This window comes from Balaenoptera musculus, chromosome 11 (genome assembly GCF_009873245.2).
Source record: "Balaenoptera musculus isolate JJ_BM4_2016_0621 chromosome 11, mBalMus1.pri.v3, whole genome shotgun sequence".
Classification (NCBI taxonomy): domain Eukaryota; kingdom Metazoa; phylum Chordata; class Mammalia; order Artiodactyla; family Balaenopteridae; genus Balaenoptera; species Balaenoptera musculus.
This window is the reverse complement of record NC_045795.1, coordinates 97562964-97582250: the sequence shown is the minus strand read 5'-3', so window position 1 is coordinate 97582250 and position 19287 is coordinate 97562964. Positions and strand designations below refer to the sequence as shown.

Below are 19287 nucleotides of genomic sequence, written 5' to 3'. Positions count from 1 at the left end.
CTGAGCGTGCCGCCTCGAAGAGGCAGAAGAAGTTGAGCGTGGCTAGAGGCTGGCGTTTGAGGTTGAGGTTGGGAGGTGGGGGTGAGGGTAGCAGGGGGAGCATCTATGGCGAGGCTGGAGAGGGCACTGGACGACAGATTGCCCTCCCAGGGTCTTGGAAGCTCTTGTAGGAATCTGGGCTTCAGCTTAAGGGCTGTGCAGATGCCCTGAAGAAATTTTTATTTTGTTTAGTTTTTTAAATTGTTTCATTTTTAACAGCTTTTTTGAGGTATAATTGATGTATGGTAAACTGCGCACATTGAAAGTGTACAATTTGATAAGTTTGTGATATGTGTACACCAACGAAGCCATCACCACCATCAATAACGAACATCTCCATCACCCCCCAAAAGTTTCCTTGTATCCCTTTGTAGCAGCCCCCTCCTGCCACTTCCAGGTGCCCCAGCCCTAATCCACGACTGATCCGCTTCCTGTCACCATAAACTATCAATTTGCATTTTCTAGAAGCTTATATGGGACAATGGAATCCTATAATTTGAACTTTTTTTTTAACATGGCTTCATTCACTCAACATAATTATTTTAACATTCCTCGACATTGTAGCATATATTAATACTTCATTTCCTTTTATTCCAGTGGAGTAGTAGTCCATGGTAGGGAATATATCACAGTTTGTTATCTGTATACCTATAGATAGGCAACTGAGTCTCTTCCTCTTTGGGAATATAACAGATAATCCTGTTATGACCATTCATGTAAAAATCTTGGTGTGGACATACATATTTTCATCTCTCCTGAGTAAATACTTAAGGGTGGAATGGCTAGATCATATCATAGGTACAATAACAAACTTTTAAAGAAACTGCTGAGCTGTAGTACCATTTCACGCTCCCCTGCCAACAGGTCATGAGAGTTCCAGTTACGTCACATCCTCAGCAACACTTGATGTTGCCAGTCCTTTGCTTCAGTTATTCTAATACTTGGGTAGTGGTGCTCATTGTGGGTTTGTTTTTTTTTTATTCCTTTATTTTTATGTATTTATTTATTTATTTTTGGCTGTGTTGGGTCTTCGTTTCTGTGCAAGGGCTTTCTCTAGTTGCGGCAAGCGGGGGCCACTCTTCATCACGGTGCGCGGGCCTCTCGCTATCGCGGCCTCTCTTGTTGCGGAGCACAGGCTCCAGACGCGCAGGCTCAGTAGCTGTGGCTCACGGGCCTAGTTGCTCCGCGGCATGTGGGATCTTCCCAGACCAGGGCTCGAACCCGTGTCCCCTGAATTGGCAGGCAGACTCTCAACCACTGCGCCACCAGGGAGGCCCCATTGTGGTTTTAATTTGCATTTCCCTCATGACTAATGATGTTGAGCATCTTTCCACATATTTATTTGCCAAATGTATATCTTCTTTGGTAAAGTGTCTGTTAAAACCTTTCTCTCATTTTGTATTGGGTTGTTTGTTTTCTTATTATTTAGTTTTGAGAGTTCTTTATGTCTTCTGGATACGTGTCCTTGATCAGATATACGGTTTGCAAATATTTTCTCTGAGTCTGTGACTTGACTTTTCATTTTCTTAGCAGTATCTTTCAGAAAGCAGAAGCTCTAAGTTCTGACAAGGTCCAAGAATCAATTCATTCTTTTATGAATGGTGCTTTTGGTGGTGTATCTAAGAAATATTTCCCTAGATCTTTGCCTAAGATTGTAAAAGTTTTCTCCTGTTTCTGTCCCTTGTTCAATCAATTACGAAGAGAGGGAATTGATATCTCCAACTATGATTGTAAATTTGACTATTTCTCCTTGCATTTGCATCAGTTTTTGCTTAGTATATTTAAAGCTCTCTTAAACATTTAGGATTGCTGTGTCCTCTTGATTAATCGAATCCTTTATCATTGTGAAATGACCTTCTTTATCCCTACTGATAGTCTTGGCTCTGAAATCCACTTTGTCTGATATTAATACAGCCACTCCAGCTTTTGATTCGTTAGTAGGGTGTATCTTTTTCCATCATTTTGCTTTTAACATATTTGTGTCTTTATGTTGAAGTGCATTTCTTGTAGGCAGCATAGAGTTGTGTCTTGCTTTTTAATCCAATTTGACAATCTCTGCCTTTTAATTGGGGGACCTTAGACCAGTTACATTTATTGAGATCATAGATATGGTTAGCATTAAATCTCTCATCTTGTTGTTTGTCCCTTCTGTTCTTTGTGTCCTTTTTCTCCCTCTTTTTCTGCTGTCTTTTGGATTGATTGAATATCCTTATGATTCTATTTAATTTCCTTTGTTATTATAGTAGCTCTAATTCTTTGTTTTGTTACTTTAGTGGTGTCTTTAGTATTTATAGAACAGATCTTTAACTTATTGGTCTGTCTTCAAGTGTATCACATCACATAGAATATGCCTTAGTATACTTCCATTCCCACCACACCGGACCTTTCTACTATTATTGTCATACACTTTACTTTTGTGTATACAGTTGACCCTTGAACAACACAGGTTTGACTTCGTGGGTCCACTTATAAGTGGATTTTTTTCAATAAATATGCACTACAGTACTACATGATCCATGGTTGGTTGGCTGAATCTGTGACTGCAGAACTGTGGATATGGAGGGCCAACTATAAAATTATACATGGATTTTTTTACTTCACGGGGTCGGCACCCCTAACCCTCACATTGTTCAAGGGTCAAATGTATTATAAACACCACACTACCTTATTTTTGTTTAAACAGTCCATATCTTTTTTAAGGGTTTGTATAAATTTTAATATCTTACATATTTGCCTATGTAGTTACCGTTTCCAATGCTCTTCATTCCTTGTGAAGATCTATAGTCCCATCTGGTGTCATTTTCCTTCTGTCTGAAAGACTTCCTTTAACATTTCTTAAGAGTATGACTCTGCTGGTGATGAATTCTTTTAGGGTTTGTGTGTCTGAAAAACATCTTTATTTTGCCATTGTTTTCAAAAGATATTTTTGCTGGTAGATTTACACTTCTTTTCTTTCCATATTTTAAAGCTGTTACCCCACCATCTTCTCACTTGCATTGTTTCCAGTGAGAAGTCTGTCGTCATTATCTTTGTTTCTTTGTATACTATGCATCTATTTTTTTATGGCTACTTTTAAGATTTTCTCTTTATCACATGTTTTGAGAAATTTGATTTTGAAGAACCTTAATACAGTTTTCTTTATGTTCCTTTGGGCTTCCTGAGTGGGTGGGTTTATAGTTTTCATCCAATGTTGTAAAATTTTCAGCCATTGTTTCTTCAAGTATTTTTTCTGCATTTTCTCCCCTTTCTCCTCTCCTTTGAGGACTCTAGCTGCACAAACATTAGGCAACTTAAAGTTGTCCCACAGTTCACTGATGCTCTATTCTGTTTTTTCTTCTCTCTACTCGTTGTGTTTCCTTTTAGTTTCTATTGCTGTCTTCAAGTTCATTAATCTTTCCTTCCACACTGTCTAATCTACTGTTGGTCTCATCCAGTGTCTTTTTCATTACACACATTGTAGTTTTCATCTCTAGACGTTAGGTCTGTCTTTTTTGTATCTTCCTTATCTCTACTTACCTTTTTGAACATATGGTATTCAGTTATAATAACTTATTGCATCCCTATCTGCTCATTCTAATGTATAGATCAGTTCTGGGTCACTATTGATTGCTTTATCTTCTCATTATGATTGTAATTTCCAGCTTCTTTGCATACCTGATAATTTTTTAATGGGTTCCAGACACTGCGTGTTACCTTGTTGGGTGCTAGATGTTTTTGTATCCCTATCAATATCCTTGAGCTTTGTTTGAGAGGCAGTTAAGCTACTTGGAAGCAGTTTGATCCTTTTGGGTCTTGCTTTGAGTATTTGTCTGATGGAACCAGAACATTGCTAAGTTTGGAGCTATTTGTTGCCCCCTTCTGAGTACTTGACTTAGTGTCCCATGAATCCTGAGCATTGCCAGTCTGGCTGGTGGCTACGGGCACTATTCCCAGCCCTACCTGAGTGTCAGGCCTTGTTCTCTGTAGTCCTTTTGGGTGGTTCTTCCCCTGGCCTTCAGTAATTTCCTCACACACAGGCCAGATCGGTACTCAGCTGCGTACTGCAGGGTTCCCTCTGCGTTCTCCAGATCTCTCTGCACTGCTCTTGTCTCTCCAGTGTCCTGTCCTGGACCCTCAGCTCCATCTCCTCAATGCAAGGAGTCCACTAGTTTCCACCTGGGTTTCCCCTACTGAGCCGTAGCCTGGAAACTTCTCAAGTCAGTAAGCTGGGGCAGTCACTGGGCTCACTTCTTATTTCTCATCTTTCGGTTACCACGGTCCCTCATTGTCTGATGTCCAATTGCAAACAAATTATTGTTTTGTATGTTTTGCCCACTTTTCAGTCTTTGCAGGCTTGGGGGTAAGCTGGTCTCTGTTACTCCATCTCGGCTGGAAGTGAAAGTCCCCTGAGCAGTTTAAATCAGGGAAGAAATGGACCATCTTCACCTTTTAGAACAATCCCTGTTTCCAGAAGTTCTTTCTAATCTGTATGGGGCCATAGGCAACCAGGTCCCTCTGCCTGAGTGAGCTCATTTTTCCAGCCTCCTCCAACCCAGAAAGGTGGTGTGGGCATGAAGCCAGACCTTCGGGACCAGCCCTGTGGCTCTCCTGGGAAGCGGCCCAGCCTCCCCCGCTGTCGCCTCACATTCCTGTCTGTGGGTCCCTGGCTCTCAGAGGCAGGGAGCGTTTGGGTGAGGGAAGGAGCTCACCACTGATGCCAGGAGAGCACTCATGGGCCACAGGAAGAGAAACTTGCCTTTACACTACAACAGCGCTTCTGCATCGGGCTCGCCCACCTCCTGCCCCTGTAGCGTCAGCAGACCGAGGATTTTATCCCCTTCTTAGAGGCTGAAGTTGTGGGAGGTCATCCAGTTGCTAAGTGGCATGGTTTGTATCTCTGGACACTTGTGCCAGTTTTGGGACCCAAGGCTTCAATTTGGGTGGCCCTGAGGGGTCCTTTGCCCCTGCGCATGTCCCAGGAGGCCCAGCAGGAAAGCCTGGGAGTGAGCGTCAGAGCCACAGACACAGCCTCTCTCGCCGCAGGGATCTCTTTGAGCTGAGGCCAGGGAGCGCTCAGTGAAACACCCCCCAGGGGACCATTTGCAGAGGCTGGTCTTGCCTGGTCATTGCAAAGCCAGCAGGGATTGATGAGGATGACCGAGAAGGTGTCATCCTCGTCAGGGAAGAGCAGGGCTTTGTGGAAGGATGCCCTTGGATGCTGTGTTGTCGCTGTGTGCGAAGTGCTACCTAGGAGGAGCCAGTGGAATTTTCCACCAAGGCCAAATCATGGCAGACTGTGCTGGACAGCAGCGTCTGATTCCTGTCTGTCCCTGCGTCCCAAGTGCTCAGAATACTGGAGAGGGTGGGGGGAAGGGATGGGGTGGGCTTCCGAGTCTCCAGACATGGGAAGATACGGCACAGGGGTACGATGGAGAAACTTCACCACCCTACATACCTAAGAGCCAAGAAGTCACATTGCCTGGTGTCCTCAGGGTGTCATTGGTGGAGGGAAGGGCACTGCATGTGGATTTTAGAGCTGCTTCCTGATTACTTGACCTGCAACACTCCCAACCCCTGAAACTCTGACTCAGAGCCTCCAAACTGGAGGGTCTTCAGGCTAATCCTGTGTATGCATGTTTAATTCTGTGTATGTTGCATTATCCCACCTGCTGTTTTAAACTGCAATTAGCTGCCCAAATCCCCAAACTGAGAGATGTCATGGAAAAACCTGAATTTCCAACTCCTTTTGAAAATTTTAGAAGCTCGCGCAAGTGTGAGCTGAGCGGTGGCCACTCTGCAAGCCCCCACCGTCCCCACCACTCCCTATTGCCTCCCACACAGCAGGGCCACTGGGAACTCACCACTTCCTGTGGATGGACACTCACCTGGTGATCCTGTGGATGTTGGAAGGCCTGTCCTCTGTCAGGTACGGCCTGCCCCCTCTAGTATCCACGCAAGGGTCCCTGAAGCCACACTTAAGGGGTCATCTCCCTTTCCTTTGTGACAGCCTCAAGCTGAGTAACATGCTGCCGTGTCTCCCTGGCACCCAGCTCAGACCTGTGAGCCCTGACTCCCTATGTGATGGGGCTTCCCTAGCAAACCTGTCCCTCTAGAAAGTTCTGTGAAGTTCAGTCCTAGAAAGAGTGGAGCAATTTGCATGTTGGCAGAGGGCAGAGCCTCACGCCAAAGGCTCCTGCAGGGGGCCTGGCAGAGCTGGCCCATCCTCTTTAGAGGTGAAAAGAGAAGCCCAGGAGAAGGGCAGGGCCCCCTCCATGTCAGGTGTCCCTCTGTGGCAGGGTAGAGCTCAAGGCCAGGCTCTCCCACTTCATTCAGGGCTCGTTCCACAGTCAACTTTGTCTCAGAAGTCTGTTTCATCAAAAAATTGTGATGCACCTGCCGTGTGCTGGGCCCTGGGGTAACCAGGGCGAGGAGGCAAGGTCCCTGTTCCCACAGGTCCTCAGAACAATGACAGCTAACATGGAGGGACACTCTTGAAACCAGTAAATGTTCATGCTTACAGGACCCACAGAGGATACTGACTACATGGATGGCAAACTCAAATGTCCCCAGGGCCAGACTGATGCCAGGTTGCAGGAGGGTGGGGGGAGGTGGGTGTAAGCAGTGAGGAATAGTGGGGACTTCGGTGCCTCTAAGGGAACAGTCACACTCATGCCATCCAATAGTTCACCTTGTGGGAAGGTGAGATCCAGGAGCCAGATATTCCCATTTTCAAGAAAATCCAGAAATCTGCACTTTTATATGTAAGTTTCCTAATTTTTAAACCTGTCTCCATGCCAACAACAAAAAATCGTCTCCAGACTGGATACAGCCTTTGGCCACTGCCCACTGCTCATGAGACACAGAGAAGGAGAGGCTTTTCCTGAGGTCACACAGCAAGATAGTGACCGAGCCAGGCCTCAAACCCGAGTCTCCTGATCCAAGCGAGGGACCTCATGGGCCTGCTTCACATTAACTTCAAAGTCCCTTCTCTCTTCTGGATATGGGACAGTATTTTAGCTTTGGGCGCAAACCACTTAGGGTGAGAAATACAGCCCTCCTGAAACTTCTATAACAAACAGATTGGGAAATTGACAGCAAGTCATGTTAATTCTTCTGCCACCTTCTGAATTTTAATCCTGACGTTGTATTTGACATGGAGCCGCTTTTGCTCCTTCCTGCCAAAATGCAGGGGACCCAATGCCTCTTGTTAAAGGAGGCAGGGCCTGTTTTGCATGGGATGTATGGAGCCCGGAGTTCTCTTCTGGGGGCAGGAGTGGGGTCCACTCTGCATGGTCTGTCCCACTGTGTCCACAGCAGCCCCTTGGCAACGACCTTCTCTCCCAAAGCCTGGGCCTCCAGGAGCCTGTCTCAGTTAGCAGGAGCTTAGGCACCACTGATCAGATGGGAGGCACAGGTCTTTTTGCTGGATTTGAATCCTGGCTCTGCCACTTACCAGTTATGTGACCTCGGGCAAGTCACTTCACCTCTCTGAGCCTCAGGAGTCTTCATCTATAAAACGGGTTTAGTAATATTTACATGCAGAGTTGTAGCATAACTCTGTTCCTACCTGAAGTTGCTATAGGTAGGAAAGATGGACTTACCACGTGGCCGTTAATAGTAGTGTTAATTGCAGCAAATAAACATGGAGTTCAACTGAATTAGAAAAATTTTGGGTAACAACAGATTTGGCAAATGCTTTCCCCTTCTGATTTATACCTAGGTTAATTTTGTTTAATTTTAATAAACATTTACATCGCACTTACTAAGTGGCAAACTCTACGCTAAGCACTTTGCAAATATTGACTCATTTAAATCCTTGTAACCACTCTCTGTGGCAGATACTACTTTAGAGATTTCCAGATAAGGAAACTGAGACACAGAGAGAATCAGTAACTTGCTCCAGGACGTGCCGCTGGCAGGTGGCAGGGCTGGGCTGCAAAACCGATCCGTGTGGGAGAGGGTCTGTGCGCACAACTGTGTTCTTCCCCTTTTCTGGTTCTGAAACACAAGTTCCAGTTTGGAATTGACCAACTCAGAGGAAGAAGCCGTCCTTTCTCTACCTGAGGAAGCGGTTGAAAGACTGTGCCGTGGGAGACAAAAGGCATGGGGTCAAATCCCCGCTCTGCCTCCTGCCTGGCTGTGTGACATCGGGCAAGGGATTCCCCTCCCCTGAGCCTCGCTTTCCTCGTCCCTCAACTGGGCTAATACCACCACCTATGTCTCAGTTGGAGGAAAGTGGAGCCAGCCATGGATGTGAAAGTGCTTTAGAAAGTCTTAAATGCAGGATTTGGCATTTGGGGGAGTTAAATAGTCAGGATCATAAAGCTGGTTTTCACTAAAAAGTGTCCAGCCCTTAAGCATTGCCCTCCCTTTTCTATGAGGATCCCATGAAACTGTCAGGCAAAGAGCTGTGCCTGCCCCCCACCATGGCGAGTGGTCGTTCTCTCCTGGGGGCGGGCCGTGTCTCTTAGGCCTGTCCTCTGGCCCTGCCTGGACTCTTTGCTCCAGGATTTGGGTGTGTTGACAGTCCAGCACTAAGAGGCTCAGCCCTCCCTCAACGCAAAGCATCGATACCCATGTGGGTCGTAAGAGGATTTCTGCCTTTGCGTTGCTTGGCAATATTTTGTTTAAATGAATTTATGCCAGGGATTAATATAGTTTGTGAGCTGAACTGCTTACTTGGCAGGAAGGCGGAAATGAATCAGGGTTTTAAGAAACCTGATGTAAAAACAGTTTTTAGAATGAGGGCGTGCAGATGAAGCTTAGGGGCACGGAACTGGACTCCAGAGGGCTCACCCCTGGTTAACATCCCTGCTGGGCCACTTCCCCGCTGTGGGACCCTCCACCTGCAGCCAAAGCTCTCCATCTCCTCTGCAAAGTAACCATCACGGGGTGGTGAGGCTGCGTGATGCCTGGCAGGGAGAGCGGGCTCTGCGCCCCCAGCGCCCAGAGGGCCCGGCGTGGCGTGGACGCATACAGTGGATCCTCTTGCTTCTCAGATTCCATGTTACTTATTAAATTTGCCTACTAACTAAATTTTATTTGTAACCCCCAAATCAGTACTCACGGTGCTTTTGCAGTCATTTGCAGATTGTGCAAAGCGGTCACCCAATGTGAAAGTTCCCAGCTGAGGTTGAACAGGGTGTCACTCTGCTTTCTTGTTTCAGCTCTCATGTGTCAACAAGTGTGCTTCCTGGTGGTCTACTTGGTGCCATGTTTTTCACGTTTTTGCACTTTTTGTTGGTGATTTTGCTGTTTTAAATGGCCCCCATGCACGGTGCTGAAGTGCTGTTTAGTGTTCCTAAGCCAGGAAGGCTGTGATGCGTCTTATGAGGAAAACACGTGTGTCAGATGAGCTTCGTTCAGGCGTGAGTTCAATGTTAACGAATCAACAGTAGATACTAAATCAGGTGTCTTTATACAGAAACACACATAAAACAAGGTTATGTATGGATCAGTTGACGAAAATGTTGTCAGTTGAGGCTCACGGGAACCTATCCCTGTATTTCTGCTAGGAGCAGTGTTTCAGTATTCACTAATTCAGTGTTTGTCGAGATTTTATAGAACATAACTACCACTAATAATAAGAATCAACTGTATAGCAATAGTTATTATCATTATTATGGTTTTTATTCTTCAAAAGGGAGTCAGGAAAGAGGTTGGATTTGGAGTTCTCCCAACTTGACAGCGGTTGTGAGGATCAAATGTGATAAAGGCTGTGAAGGGTGGTTGTAAACTGTAAAGTCTGTGGATAAGCATTACCTTAACTATCACATGGACATCCTGCTCCAGGGAAGTCATCCTGCACTGAGGACTCTGGGGAGGGCCTGCCTTGTTCCTCGGGGCTGAGATCGAGCTTTAGGGCCTTTAAGAGACCTCACTGAAACGGGACAGGGGATGTCCTAGTGGACCTCACAGGCACCACTTCCCTGCATGTTAGTCATTTGCCAAAGCTTGGATGAGGGCTGTTCCTGGCTGATGTCCATTCTGTGGCCACCAAGCAGTCTGGGCCACCTTGCCTGGACAGAGGCATGGCTGCCTTACTGCTCCTAGCCTCCCCTCTGGGTTCCGTACATCCATTCTCCACATCGCGGCAACTGGACTCCTCACCCTTCCACTTTCTGCCCTTTAATGGCTTCCCATTTTTCCCAGGGAAAAACCCAAATCCCTGCCCATGGCCCACGAGTCACTGGGCGGTCAGGCTCCTGCCTACGTCTCCAGCTTCATTTGATACCACGCTGCCTCTTGCTGTCTGCTCCAGCCCCACTGGCTTCCTCCCAGATCCTTGAATACATTGTGTCCCTCCTGCCACAGGGCCTTTGCACTTGCTAAACCTCTCTCCCTATTCCCATTACCCACTCCCCACCTCCAGCACCTTTACCTGTTCACAGCCTGCACACCCTTCAGGTCTCAGCTGAAGTCACTTCCCTGATGACCCTTGCCCCAGGACAAAAGGGGCCCTGTGACGTAGCCCCCACTCTACCCCACTTTCCCCTTTATAGAACCTGTCTCAGTGACATTTCACATTCATTGGAGTGACCATTTCGTAAATGACCATCTCCCCATCTCTTCCCCTAGACTTTAAACTCCATGAGGTTAGACACTAGGGCTGCCTTAGTTCACCACTGAGTCCCCAGAGCAGAGCAGAGGGCCTGGCATGTCTAGGTGCTCAATAAACACTTAGCATTTGAGCAAACAGCCATCCCCATGCAGCCCATTGGGGAAAATCCTACTGGACACGACCCAGGCTCTCCCCTGCAGTTCTGGGAGGATGATGAGCAAGCATCTGCGGAGCCCAGCCACGCACATGGATTATCTTCTTTGACTCACAACCGCGCAATGAAGTGGCGAGCTAGTATGTGCCCCACGCTGGAAGAAAACGATGGTGAGGCTCGGAGAGACTGGCCTAAGGTCACACAGCTAAGAAGGGGCAGGGGCGGGATTTGCACCCAGGCCTGGCTGACCCAGGGGCCTGTGCTCTGAGCCTCTCCTTCCCGCCCCTCCCTTGTCTTCCCACCTTTGGTTTGTCCACACCCTGTGCATGACAGTTTTATATGTGAAGGGATGCATCATTTAGGGGATGGAGGACTTGACCTCATGTCACCAGCCTTTCTGATGTTTTCTTCTTTATATACACTGCTTCCAAAGGCACAGCAAGATGGAGCCCATTGCTGATCTGTTCTTGGGGCTCTTGCTTGGCTGGCTGCCCTCAGCACGTCACTTTGCAGAAAGGTGCTCACCTCTTAGAAAAGCCAAGTCTGACTGAAGGATTCAGTGCCTACTGGCAGCATTGGACATGCTTGGAGAGGCTTTGGCCTCTGATAGGTCTTGGGTGAGGGGATGGGGAGGGGTTGGTCCTAGGATGCTGAGATAGCAGGACTCATTTGACTCACCTCCCGCCCCCCATTTTATGCATGAGAAAAGTGAGGGCCACTAAGGGGAGCGAATTCATCCAAGGTCATAGAGTAAGTTTCAAAAGCAAAATGAGAAGCTGAGGCTCTGGGCTCCCTGAGCAGTGTCACTCACTTTTGTCTCAAGGTCTCACTGGTGAAATGGGGACAGGGGAAGGCTCTTTGTCTCTCCGAGTCTGTCATGGTATCTGAAATTTCACCATGAATTCTTTTGTCTTGGAGGAATTTCTGCTAGTTCTCTAACAGAATGAAAATACCCTTGGATGGGTGAAGTTGGGAGGGAGAGCCTAAGTCATCAGCCACATAATTTGTTCATTAATGTCTCCATCCATCCCCTTCTTTCTCCTTCTGCATCTTCATCTATCCACTTACCTGTCTCTCCAACCATCCATCCACCCATCCATCCATCCATCTACCCATCCATCCCCTCATCCATTCCTTTTACCAGATTCTTACTGAACACCAATTCTGTGACTGGCTCTGTGGGGTAGAGAGATGAATATGGCTCAGGTCCGGCCTCTGCAGAGCCCCCAGTACCCTGGAGGCAGCAGGTCTGTGAGGCCACGTTTCCCCTGCACCGTGAGGACCACACTAGGGGGAGCTTCACAGCCTGGCTTCACAAAGATGAGATGGCCCAACAGAAAGACCCCGACCCTGAGATCTTCATCCCGACTCTTGCTATCAACTGGCTGTGTGTGCTTGGGGAAGACCCCTCCCCTCTGGACTCCGTGTGCGCATCTGTGATGTGGGCAGGTTGGGCTAGATGAGAGTTTCCCAGATTCCAGTCATTCTCATACCTCCTCCTCACCTGTAGATGAGGTCACCTGTCCTGAAAAGTACTTTGTGTTTCTATTCAAATGAGCTCACTTTTTTAAAAATCAAAATGAAACCTTATTGCTACCATAAATGGAAAAAAATGGTAACAGCAGTTATGAATAGAAAGTAACCATAAAAAAAAAAAAGGCAAACTGCTGGTTAAATTGAGGTGGACATTGCTTCCCACCAGTGGAGCCCTGCTGTCCTGGCCACTCTCTCCTGCACCCTTTGGATGTGCCCCGGGCCTGGCCCCTCCTGAGAACTCACACCTCTGCAAGCCTCCCAGAAGGCAAGGGTCAGGAAGCCGTGAGCCGGATTCTGTAACTCAAACCGGGTGGTATCTGCTTCAAATCCTGATGGCGGAGAGAAACCAATATGGAAATCTGAAGCCTTGCCATCCGCTAGCTCCAAGGCGTCAGGTGCTGACCGTCACTCGGAGAGGACCCTGACCCGTTCTAATCTTACCTTCGGCCACCAGACTCCTCCACTCCGTCTCCACCCCGCCCCCACCCTTGACCCAGGGCCCCCAAAGCCCATGACCCTGTAGGGCCCCCAGGGCATGGCCTTCCAGAATCTCCCTGTGTCATTAGCAGGTCTGATCAGAGAAAAATGTCTCTTGGATACCCCAGGGCCTGAAATGCCCCCACTCTCCTTGCGCCTGGAAGCCAGGCAGCCTGGGGGAGCCAGGAGACCAGGCTTTGGGGTGCGCTGTGCTCTGACGGCTCCCTGTGCCGCCCCACCTCTGAAGTTCAGGGGGCTGTGGTGCCCTGAACTGACTTCAAGGGTATTATTTACTCGAAAAAATGTTCCATTTTGGATTCAGATTTCAGAAGGATATTTGAAATGCTGAACCTAGTGCCAGCTCTTTTGAGGACACAGAAAAGCCCACTTTCTCCTCTGGCCTTGGCTCCCGCCTGGGGCACTGGGGGGAGGGTCATCTTCGTAGCACCCAGCCCCCATACCCAGATCTGAATATTTCCCCAAGCCGGGAAAACCCAGAAGGGGAAAAAATGTTAAAAACATAGCACTGGGCTTTGCATTAGAAAGTGCTTTTTCTCTCTAGTTAATAGTTATGTTCTCTCCTGCAGGTCTTGTCGTTCTTTCATTCATTCATTCCACCAGGCTGGTGTTCAACTGACAAGCACCTGTAGGTTATTTATAGCTTGTGTCCCTCTTGGTACATGCCCCGTGTAAAATATTTTAAACATCATACCTAAACATATTTATTGAGCACACACTGTGTGTGTGTGTGTTTCAGCCACTGAGTGTGTCAAGCCCTTGGACACACCAGTGTCCAGACACGGTCCGTCCCTCAAGAGCTTATGGTCCACTGTGGGAAGAGACACACCCACCCTTGCAGGGCAAGGATGGCTGTGACGGAGATCCAGACACGGCACCTGCCGTGGGAGCTGGAGGAGGGCACCCTCCCATCTTGGCCAGAAATGCAGCAGAGACGTTTTGGAAAAATTACCCCGAGGGTGAAATTCCACACCCCAGACTCTTATTGAATCCCCTTATTGACAGAGCAGGAAGGTACCTGAGAGATCTTTGAGGCCAGCATTCCCGAAGTGGGTTCTGAGGAATGCTAGTTTTGTGGGTGTTAATAGACATTACTCCCCCCAAAAAGTTTGAAAGTCAAGTTAGTTTGGGAAATGCTGGGTCAGGCAAAAACTAAGCCGGTTTCTATGTTTCAGGACTTATCAGAGCCTGATGTGTTGATTGCTTTGTGAAATCTACGAGGGCGGCAGGGGCTACAGCATGAACCATGGTCCCCTCTAAGCAGCCTCTCAAAAGGCTAGTGCTTCCCAGAGCTTATTCAGGGGGATTCTAATTTAGTCCATCCCCTGGGCACAGATAGGGAAACTGTGGTGCAGAGAGTGGCTGGCACTTGGCCAACATCTCACAGGAAGCAGAGGACCAATCTGGGGCTAGAACCCAGGGCTCCTCCCCTGCAAGCAGGCTGTTTAGGGCATGTGGTTTGGGCTTTGGCTGCTAGTGCCACGTGAGAAGCATGGAATCCACATGGGCTGAAGCAATCCTGGGAAGATTCCTGGAAGAAAGTCTGGGGCCCCTGGGAGCCAATGATTCGTGACTTTATTGGCTAAACAGTGGTGTTACTGAGAAGCAGTACTCACTGTAACCTCATCGATGCCCAATCTGCTGAAAGGGGACTTCAGGATGGGGAAGGCCTCCCACCAGAGATTAGTCCCTGAACTCACAAAGGATGGAGGCACTTGGAGGTGTATTTTCTGGGTCCCCTCTTCTGGGGAGCCTCCCCTGATTGCCACCTCTAAATCAAAATGATCCCCCACACCCCCAGTTCTCATTCCGGGTGTTTTGTAGTGTCGTGTTACCCTGACTTCATCTTCCTTGTGAGTTTTGTTCTCAGCCAGTGTGAGATCCCCACTAGTTTATAAGTCATTTGCGAGCAGAGCTGGTGGTTCCTTCTTCCTTGTTATGGTTAATGTTTATCAAGAGCTCGCTGTATGCCGGGCATAGCCCTCCATGCTTTCCCTGCATCCTCTCAGTTTATCTTCATCACTGCCCTCTCCAGTGGCTATTTCTATTCCCATTTTATGGAGGAGAAAACTGAGGCACAGGAGGTTGAAGTGACTTGCTCGAGAACATGGGCCAGTAAAGATGAAGTGAAGATTTTAACTCAGGCCTTCATTTCTCTTTATGGGCTGGCTTGTGAAATCGGATGGAGTTGAGTTGTGGATAATCCCGCAGGCTTCCTGCTCTCCTGGAGCAGTGACCTTAAGCCTGGGGGTTGGGGCCCCCACCCAGGGACCGTGCTCCAAGCTCAGCCCTGTCTCGGCTCGTTTACCGTTAGAGGATCCAGGGAGCAAGGTGCAGTCACCTGCAATTTAGAAGGGCAAGAGTCGTTGACTGACAGCTGGCATGGCCTTCAGCTTCCCATACCCCCTACCCCTGTGCCCAGCCTTGCCCCAGGCCTTCTGGAGACCTAGTCTCACTCACCCTCATGTCGCTTCAGAACTTTCCATGCCGGGGGTCTGGTGGTTTTCCCGCCAATCACCCCTCATCTTAGCCTTTCACCTTCATTTACGGACAGAAAAACGTGGGCGCGGGGTTCATAGCTGTTGTCAGTGTGGATAAAATGTTAACAGTGGTGACACCCAAGCAGCACCCTCCCTGCAGTGCTGGCTGGGCCAGGGGCCGGGGTCTCCTTTCTTCCAGAATTAAAAATTTGCCAGCGAGGACAGATTGCTCATCAGTCTTTCATCCTAGCAGCCCCTGTTGGAGAAGACAGGGCACCGCCGATGAGGCAGGCCTGGCTGTCCACAGCCTGGGCCCTTGCCACCGTGTGTGTGAGTTCAGGGCCTCAGGTGAGCAGCAGGTGGGCCCAGCCGAGCCTGGGGAGGCCCCTTGAACATCACGGAAGGGTACTGGGCGTGACAGGTGGCCAATTCTGCTTTCTGCCTCATACAGGCTGAAATGTCAGGGAGAGGCCCACAGAGGGTCAGAAAATGAGTGTGTGGAAACTAAATAGTCAGGAGTCATCTAAATAACCCATAGCTAGTCCTGTCTGGTTAAAACTATGGGATATATACCCTGGAAAGTTGCTAAGAGAGCAGCTCTTAAATGTTCTCACCGCAAAAAAGAAATGGTAATTATGTGACGTGATGCAGGTATTAGCTAATGCTACAGTGATCATCACTTTGCAATATATAAGTATATCAGATGACACCTACACCTTACACTCACATAATGGTATATGTCAATTATGTTTCAGTAAAGCTGATATATATACCCTCCACATTCTAACCAAGTGGAAAAAGTTCATTAAAAATTCCCAACAACAAGACACTTCATGGGCTAATGTGTGTGAGGACCTAAGCATGGGGCCAGTTTGGAGAAAGCATCCTCGTCGGCAGTGCTCGTTATTATTATTGTCATCAATGTTGTTGCCCCTGCTACAGAACTCACTTGCCGTGCTGGTCTAAGGCCTGTTGGGTAACTCCTCTGGGACTCATCTTCCTCATCTGTAGCATCATTACAGTACCTGCCTCACAGATTTGGGATGAGGAGAGGATGAACCAGGACCCCTTAATGTTGGTGCTTATTAGTAAAACCATTATTGAGAAAACTGAACCTGACACCAGTCTCCTGACTCAGCCGGGTCCTCGTGTGTCCCAGGCCAGGAGGCAGGGACAGCCTGGCAGGCCAACAGGACACTGGCTCTGCCACTTTCTGGCTGTGTGGCCGGTGCAAGCCTCCCCCACTTCTCCTGGCCTCAGTTTCCCCATCTGTATAGAGCAGGTGCCAGAGCAGGTGATCTCCCAGGTCACTTCCAGCTCTGGGTTCCACGAAATCCTGCACCTGGCTGCCTCTTGTCAGGCTTTGTTTTTCCCAGCTGGCGGCTTTCCCCGTGACTGCTCTGTATCAGCCTCGTGCCTGTGGATTCCCTGTAGCTCTGCTCCCAGACCTCTGTGAACCCTGGGCCGGGCTGTCTTTCTGGGAAGGGGACAACCTGGCTCCGTGGTGAGAGGAATTTGACCGGCGTCCAGTGGAAGAGAATAGGCGGGGGTGGCGAGGTGAGCTCAGGGCCCCACGGATGGGGCTCCAGGTGCTGGAGGAGAGGGGTAGCTGGAGGATGGGGCAGAAGACTCAGGCTGAGGCCAGGTGAGCAGAATAGAGAGGCTTTGGAAGGATGGGGGCCAATAGTTATTGGAGTGGAACCGAGCTTCTGACACCTTGAAGGACCTGGTCGGCCTTGGCTTAGGGCCTGAGGGGTGCGGATCCAGTGGATGAACGGGGCACGGGAGGCAGGGCCGCTGCACTGGACACCTGCCGTTCACCCCTGGAGACCCACTGTCTGCCCTTCTCCACCCCGCCCTGTGCCAGGAGGGGACCTGTAGGGCTGCATCCGTTCAGTCCCTCCCCCTCCAGCTTCCTGTTGGCCTTGGCCAATGGGGAGCCCTGGCAAGCTGTAGAGTGAGGGGTGGGGGAGATGTTGGGGTATTTAGTCTCCCAGCTGTCCCTCTCAGGGTCACCTTGGGCTAGCTGCATGCCTTGCCCACAGGTGACAACTCCTATCAGGAGTCTTCCCATGCAGCCCACCGTGTGCCTGGGTCTGGAAACTATTTCTTCCTCCCACCCACTTCCAGATTAGGGATGGTAGCAACGGAACCGCCACTTTTCCTCTCGCTGGGGAACTGCACCACTCCTGCTCACATCTTTGTCAAGAGGTCCTTTATTAAACCCTCAAGACACTACCTGATTCAGCCCCCAAGAGCTGCAGAGCAGAGATACTGGAAAGGGACCCTGGAGACGGGGTGGCAGGGTCCCTGACCCAAACTTTGCCTGGAGTCTGACTCAGTCTTCTCACCCTTGATTATTCCAAGGGAGGCGCCTGGCGTTCTCTCCCCAGAATTCTCAGTTTGTGTATCTGGAGCAGAGAAGGGAGGGGGGAGGGAGGGAGCAGCCTGGGCTGTGCAGGTCGCGCATCAGACGCCGCCGGAGCAGGACTGCTCACTCCAGCGCCCAGGGGGCAGATGGGTGGGATTGGGGAGCATCCGCGGGCCTAGAGGGACAGCCCCGCGCAGCTCCAGCCCATCACTGTCCAATTTGCACGTGGCCCAGAGATGCAGCTCTCCCAGGAGGAGTCAGAAAGCCGGCTTTTACGTGTGCAATCCCTCGGTTTCTAAATACTGGGGTTCAGTTCAAGTATTAAATTTTAAACAGCCAGATCCACATACCTGGCCACCAGAAAATACAAGCCCCTCTGACAGGCGTTTCTGATCTCTGCTTGTAGGTTTCTCACACCTGGAAAGCAGACTGAGAGCAGCCCAGGAGACAGGTGAGTGTGAGACCAAGACCCCTGGTTCACCTGGGGGGCTCAGAATCCCCACCTACACTTCAGCGCCATCGATGGCCCCGATTAGGAAACACCTGGTTTGCAAACCACCTCTCTGTACAGTCAACCACCCCTCCCCTCCCCACCCCGACTGCCCGGACTGCCCCAGCCTCCCTAACGCCTTCCTGACACCAAGGCTCTGGGCCGCCACTCCCCAAACCCTGTGGACCTGTGAGTAGCCGGGGAGGAAAAGGAAGCAAGAAGCAGATGTAAAACGGAGGTTTGGACACATTTGCTGCAGGTGTGATCTTCTCCCTTCCCTGTCCCCACAGAGCCTGTACGTTGCCACTTTACCTTGCTGCAATATTCCACTGAAACAGAGGTGTGCTTGGGTTAGTCAATGTCTTTGTTCTTTTCTTTCTTTCTTTTTTTTTTTTTTTTTGGATGCATTGGGTCTTCGTTGCTGCGCGCCGGCTTTCTCTAGTTGCGGCGAGAACTAGTTGGGGTTATTCTTCGTTGCAGTGCACGGGCTTCTCATTGCGGTGGCTTCTCTTTGTTGCGGAGCATGGGCTCTAGGCGTGTGGGCTCAGTAGTTGTGGGTCGCGGGCTCTAGAGCGCAGGCTCAATAGTTGTGGTGCATGGGCTTAGTTGCTCCACAGCATGTGGGATCTTCCCAGACCAGGGATCGAACCCATGTCCCCTGCATTGGCAGGTGGATTCTTAACCACTGCGTCACCAGGGAAGTCCCAGCCAATGTCGTTTTGAGATAAAGAGCAATGTTCCCGGGTGGGTTACATGGCTATCATTTCAGTCATTCACGCTTGAGTATCTTTTAATGCTGTCAGATTATTTTTCAATTTGTGTCTGACTGAGTTCAGCCACACTGAGGAGTATTATTGACTTGGGGACTTGAGAAGGGGGAGCCCTGTGCGGAGGGCCCTGCCTGAGCCTGGGTGGGGCCTGGGACGGAACGAGGGCCTGGGAGCCCACAGAGGACTGTCCCAGAGCTTCATGACTGTTTGTCCATCCGTTTACAAACATTCAGAGACACAGCCCCTTTGCCTGGGGGACTGCCTGGGAGTTCTGCCAATGGCCCTGGGCTGCCGCTTCCCTAGCAACCTCGGAGAAATCGGAGAATCAGAGAAACTGTCCTTTCACGGGGTGCGAGTGTGGGGAGCTGGCTCCACGCCTGGGTGGAATCAGCAGTCACTCCAGGGCGTTTGA

General features: G+C 49.4%; 1 protein-coding gene across 1 annotated transcript in view; it reads left to right on the top strand.

The window, feature by feature from the left end:
• ATP2B2 (ATPase plasma membrane Ca2+ transporting 2) overlaps positions 1 to 19287 on the top strand; it is a 358026-nt gene that overhangs the window by 57916 nt on the left and 280823 nt on the right. Inside the window, exon 2 of the mRNA XM_036869343.1 lies at positions 18022 to 18066. The gene's annotated coding sequence lies outside the window, so the exon portion shown is untranslated. The remainder of the gene's footprint in view (positions 1 to 18021; positions 18067 to 19287) is intronic.